We start from the raw sequence: 6,685 nt of genomic DNA on the forward strand, positions 1-6,685 counted from the left end.
GAAAACGTTTGATGTGAAATTTGTTTCAATCTATTTTTGTTTTCTGTAAATGTTAAAAGTAAACCTAAATATGTTAAACCTGATTACGTTATTCGGCTTCGTATGCCTATGGTAGAACAAGACAACTTCTTTACCGAAACCCTAACATTTGAATGAAAATGATAACAGCAATTTTAACAAAAATAAATTTAAGTTTATTTAGCAATAAATGCCTACAAATCAATTTATTATATTGTCGTTGTCATGCATTATATCAAAAACCTAACGTTATTTTATTTATTCATTTGAGTTTAGAAAGCATGCCAAAACGAAATAAGAAGAGAAGCCACTGGTTTCCAAATAATAAAGAGATGCGCCCAAGAAGAATCTTGCACTAATAATCGAATTCAAGCATGGTCAATTCTGTCAAAAAGTGTTTATTTCCAGTTTATTTCATGATATCGATTGTTTTAGTCAGATGTAGGCTACAAAACTCTCATAAAAAAAAACTTTCAAGACTGCAATTGGATTTAGAAAAACAATTGTAAATAGGCTGCAAGCAATGTTAAAATGAATCCTGTAAGCCAGGGGTCACCAACCTTTTTTGCATGCGGGCCACTTTGACACTAAGGAGAGCTGTGGCGGGCCACACTAATAAAATGTTAGGTAGGTTGACTCTTATGCTAAAAAAGAACGCATTTCCTACCCAGTATCCAGCGTTACATGTTGTTCATATTTATGTTAGAATACCGCAGCAACAAAATTGATCGAACAACGCTACTGCCAGGCCAAGCTCCTTTTACAACACTTTTGACTTTTTTTTTAACAATGCCTAATAAACGAGGCCACTTGTTTTGCGCACTTATAGCGAGGCGAGCGGTTTCATCAGAATATTCATCGCCAAGCAAGAGTGGTGTTGTCACTTCGCTTCACAAAAGATATCTTGCAATTAACAATTTTAGTAAACAAGGAAATGTTTGACACATCGCAATACAGGTAACAATAGTGACCTACAAACATATCAGCGAAAAATAGGCTCCAATAACAGGGAAAAAGAAGCCAGGCACCATGAAACAAATGCTTGTAGAAATCACCCAAAAATCGTAATTCTATCTATCGTAATTCATGAACAATCTTCCCTCTAAAAAAGCAATGAGTTGGTTTTTCATCCTTTTTGTGAGAGTCTATAAAACCGTCTTTCTTTTGTTATAGACAACTGTCACTTGCGATGCTTATCAGCGTGGCAAGAATTTGTGGATTAACAACATTTTGCAGAACTTGTTTCGGCATAAAGATATACTAAAATTGGAACGATACAGAGAAGATTGCGCAAGGATGACACGCGAAATCGTGAAGCGTTCCATATTTCTTTAAAAAATAAAGAAAAAAAAAAACATTTTGCAGTACTAAGCTAAATATTTTCATAATATAATCAGAAAAAGTCTTTAAATTTATATATAATATTTTGCCAATTTATTATAAATTGAGTTAGCACACCGATCTATTTTGCCAACATAAACTTGCATAAAGAGAACACTGGTCGTGAAACACCATAACGGTGAAACGCACATTAGTGTTTACATGACATAGTGTGGCTGGACATCGCATTGGAATAGCTTTGAGCAACCCCCACCTATAGAACTATATTCTGATTGGTCGGTCGGTGGAATCGTATGCAAAGCGAAAATATGCTTCCCGGAAAGCATTTTTTGCCTTCGTGCTCTTTAACTCCTCAAGAACAGTAATTTTGGTTATACTTGTACGCTGATACTTCCGCGGGCCGCAGCGATACAGCGTGGCGGGCCGCATGCGGCCCGCGGGCCGCCATTTGGTGACCTCTGCTGTAAGCTACCAGGGACAGAACCTTTGTCGGAAAAGTCAAGTGCAAACAATTAAAACTGTAAACCAGCTTGGTGGCTTAGTGGTTAGTGCGCTGCCTCTGAATCGGTAGGCATGGGTTCGATACCCTGTCGGGTCATACCAAGGACTTTTTAAAATTGGTACTGAATTTAATTCCTGCTTAATATTGAGCAATGGAATGGATTCGGGTAATAATGTACTTAGTTGCGCCTCTATACAGCTGCATTGACGCTTTGTAAAGCACTGAGGAGCAACGCATTCTGCCATGGATAGGCTACAGCGCTATATAAAAACAAGCATGCGTAGGGTGAATTTGCTTCTAAGCTAAAAACAAAGGCTTCCAGGGTTTTATTAGAAATGAGCCATTAATCTAACGCATTCTCAAAAGAGGTTCCGTCAACACGTCAAAAGATTTTAATGTATATCACATAATAGTGGTTTTGTCTATACATAGATGAACTTACTTAGCAACGTACGCAGGAGCGATGACAACAATTATTAAGTAACAAGAAGTTTCCAAAGAAAGCTACAACATTTACAACCTACAACAACGATAATTTGATGCCTAAAAGTGCAAAACTGATTTGCATAGTCTTACACAAAATCAAGAAATGGCAAAAATGTATCAAAGCACATTACTAAGCAATAATATTCCATCAAAATATTTTACATTCATTACGGGAATGTTTAATTAAGCTTAATGATGGGTCAACTTACTGCATGAAATTGAAACGATTGAGTGAATAAATGCATTGCAGCAAGAAGAACAATGAAAAGTTGGGCTAAAAAATTGTTTGATCTACAGTACAATTGTGAAACAATAAAAACATACTTCGATTTGCGACATACAAGCAATGCTATATGGCCAAATACATCATTAGTGAACATGAATAGTGAGAACAAGCAAATGAAAAAAAAAAATCAATAAAAAATACAAATAGACATTAACTTCCGTCAAAAATACGTAGCTGAATAAATTTTTGAGCATTGGAGGGTTGATAATACAGGTGAGATTATTTATTGAACCATTTGTAAGTTAAAGCTCATGGAGAAAAAATACTTGAAATAAGTTTAGTAAACTACTTAAACAACAAGCTGAAAAACCTGGTTAGCAGGTGACTGGTTAGTATTTGTGTGATTGTATCAAGCAGTCCTAAAGTGATTTCATTTCCGGTTAACTTTATTTAACACTGTTAACCCTAAACCTAGTTACACCGGTTAATGCCAACCCTAACCGAAACGTAAAAACGACAAGTTTTGACGTTTTTGTTAGTAATTTAATGTTGGTTAAGGTTAATTCGTCACAGAACAACAATATGATCCAAGCATTGCAAACATAAAAATTATAGAAATGACCATGTGATAAAATGCCTTGGCTGGCACAATGAGACAATGCTAAAATAAAACATCGTTATTTTGCGACAAACAATGCAAAACTTAAATCTTAAAAACAAACTAAAATTCATTTAATCCTAGATTTACGTAGGAAAACTCACAGCAAAATCTTCACTCATTTAAGTTGTTTTCATGTAAAACAATATCTTTTATAGTTCACAATGTACAGTAAATACCAACGACCTGTTTTAGCCTGAAGCTGCGAGTTGAAAAGGAAGGAAAGAATCGCAACATCATCAACAACAGTGCCTCGCCGACGTTGAATTTGCAATCATTTAAAGAGAGAACAACGTGGTGCAATTGCGCTTCAAAGACGCCATTTTCATAAGTAGATTGAGTCCAAAAATCAACTACCGTGCTGAAAGGGAAGAATTACGTCACCTAATTTATTAATCAACTGATTCGACAAAGTTTTACAATGACATCGCCTGACAACACATAAACTCAACAAACAGCAACCATAAACCAAAGAAAAGAACCGCATAAAACAACAACACACTGACTCTAACACCATTTGTTAAAGCACAATAGCAGTGAACTGTGTTCTGAAAGCTAGTGCAATTTGCTCTTACCACAGAGAACTCGCAGCATCAGTCTACAATCTACATCATTAAGTAAGCAACGATGATGCTGCTAAAAGCGAAACTCAATCTATTGCAATATCAGTTAGCTTAAACACAAAACAAAACTACAATACGATATTACTTTTATAAGATTAAAAGCTATCATCAATACAAAATACATAATGAGTAAAAGTAGAATTGTAATTTTTTTTTATCATAATCAACAAAAAAGTAAAAATTTTGACATATATATTGTTCAATTTGTGCAAAAAGACATCATTGAATACTACAATTTCTCTAAACAGACAGTTGCTCAGCGCAATTGCCAATAAGACGCAGCAATTCTGTAACAATTTCATTGTTGTTTTTTCGAGTTGACAAACATTGTTGGATGCTCAATGATTTTTGAAAATAATCCATGGCTTCTTTGTATTTATTTGTGTTTAAGCAACAGCGACCAATCTCGTGTAGAGTCACAGCCACACTTTCATCGTTTTCCTCATCTATTGACACTCGCTTTGTGATTTCCAGTGATTTTTGAAAATAATCCATGGCTTCTTTGTATTTATTTGTGTTTAAGCAACAGTTACCGATTTTGTGTAGAGTCACAGACACACTTTCATCACTTTTCTCATCTATTGACACTCGCTTTTTGATTTCCAGTGATTTTTGAAAATAATCCATGGCTTCTTTATATTTGTTTGTGTTTAAGCAACAGCTACCAATCTGGCCAAGAGTCACAGCCACACTTTTATCGTTTTCCTCATCTACTGACACTCGCTTTTTGATTTCCAGTGATTTTTGAAAATAATCCATGGCTTCTTTATATTTATTTGTGTTTAAGCAACAGCGACCAATCTGGCCAAGAGTCATCGCCACACTTTCATCGTTTTCCTCATCTATTGACACTCGCTTTGTGATTTCCAGTGATTTTTGAAAATAATCCATGGCTTCTTTGTATTTATTTGTGCTTAAGCAACAGACACCAATCACGTGTAGAGTCACAGCCACACTTTTATCACTTTCCTCATCTATTGACACTCGCTTTGTGATTTCCAGTGATTTTTGAAAATAATCCATGGCTTCTTTGTATTTATTTGTGTTTAAGCAACAGCGACCAATCTCGTGTAGAGTCACAGCCACACTTTCATCGTTTTCCTCATCTATTGACACTCGCTTTGTGATTTCCAGTGATTTTTGAAAATAATCCATGGCTTCTTTGTATTTATTTGTGTTTAAGCAACAGTTACCGATCTCGTGTAGAGTCATGGACACACTTTCATCACTTTTCTCATCTATTGACACTCGCTTTTTGATTTCCAGTGATTTTTGAAAATAATCCATGGCTTCTTTATATTTGTTTGTGTTTAAGCAACAGCTACCAATCTGGCCAAGAGTCACAGCCACACTTTTATCGTTTTCCTCATCTACTGACACTCGCTTTTTGATTTCCAGTGATTTTTGAAAATAATCCATGGCTTCTTTATATTTATTTGTGTTTAAGCAACAGCGACCAATCTGGCCAAGAGTCATCGCCACACTTTCATCGTTTTCCTCATCTATTGACACTCGCTTTGTGATTTCCAGTGATTTTTGAAAATAATCCATGGCTTCTTTGTATTTATTTGTGCTTAAGCAACAGACACCAATCACGTGTAGAGTCACAGCCACACTTTTATCACTTTCCTCATCTATTGACACTCGCTTTGTGATTTCCAGTGATTTTTGAAAATAATCCATGGCTTCTTTGTATTTATTTGTGTTTAAGCAACAGCGACCAATCTCGTGTAGAGTCACAGCCACACTTTCATCGTTTTCCTCATCTATTGACACTCGCTTTGTGATTTCCAGTGATTTTTGAAAATAATCCATGGCTTCTTTGTATTTATTTGTGTTTAAGCAACAGTTACCGATTTTGTGTAGAGTCACAGACACACTTTCATCACTTTTCTCATCTATTGACACTCGCTTTGTGATTTTCAGTGATTTTTGAAAATAATCCATGGCTTCTTTATATTTATTTGTGTTTAAGCAACAGCTACCAATCTTGCCAAGAGTCACAGCCACACTTTCATCGTTTTCCTCATCTATTGACACTCGCTTTGTGATTTCCAGTGATTTTTGAAAATAATCCATGGCTTCTTTATATTTATTTGTGTTTAAGCAACAGCGACCAATCTCGTGTAGAGTCACAGCCACACTTTTATCACTTTCCTCATCTATTGACACTCGCTTTGTGATTTCCAGTGATTTTTGAAAATAATCCATGGCTTCTTTATATTTATTTGTGTTTAAGCAACAGCGACCAATCTCGTGTAGAGTCACAGCCACACTTTTATCACTTTCCTCATCTATTGACACTCGCTTTGTGATTTCCAGTGATTTTTGAAAATAATCCATGGCTTCTTTGTATTTATTTGTGTTTAAGCAACAGTTACCGATTTTGTGTAGAGTCACAGACACACTTTCATCACTTTTCTCATCTATTGACACTCGCTTTTTGATTTCCAGTGATTTTTGAAAATAATCCATGGCTTCTTTATATTTATTTGTGTTTAAGCAACAGCTACCAATCTTGCCAAGAGTCACAGCCACACTTTCATCGTTTTCCTCATCTATTGACACTCGCTTTGTGATTTCCAGTGATTTTTGAAAATAATCCATGGCTTCTTTGTATTTATTTGTGTTTGAGCAACAGACACCAATCTCGTGTAGAGTCACAGCCACACTTTTATCACTTTCCTCATCTATTGACACTCGCTTTGTGATTTCCAGTGATTTTTGAAAATAATCCATGGCTTCTTTGTATTTATTTGTGTTTAAGCAACAGCTACCAATCTCGTGTAGAGTCACAGCCACACTTTCATCGTTTTCCTCATCTATTGACA

At 35.6% G+C, this 6,685-nt stretch overlaps 1 pseudogene; it reads left to right on the plus strand.

The window, feature by feature from the left end:
* Positions 1-1,256: 1,256 nt before the first annotated feature.
* LOC145771449 (U6 spliceosomal RNA) lies at positions 1,257-1,349 on the plus strand (annotated as a pseudogene).
* Positions 1,350-6,685: the final 5,336 nt, after the last annotated feature.

Source organism: Aplidium turbinatum, chromosome 5 (genome assembly GCF_918807975.1).
Source record: "Aplidium turbinatum chromosome 5, kaAplTurb1.1, whole genome shotgun sequence".
Lineage (NCBI taxonomy): Eukaryota > Metazoa > Chordata > Ascidiacea > Aplousobranchia > Polyclinidae > Aplidium > Aplidium turbinatum.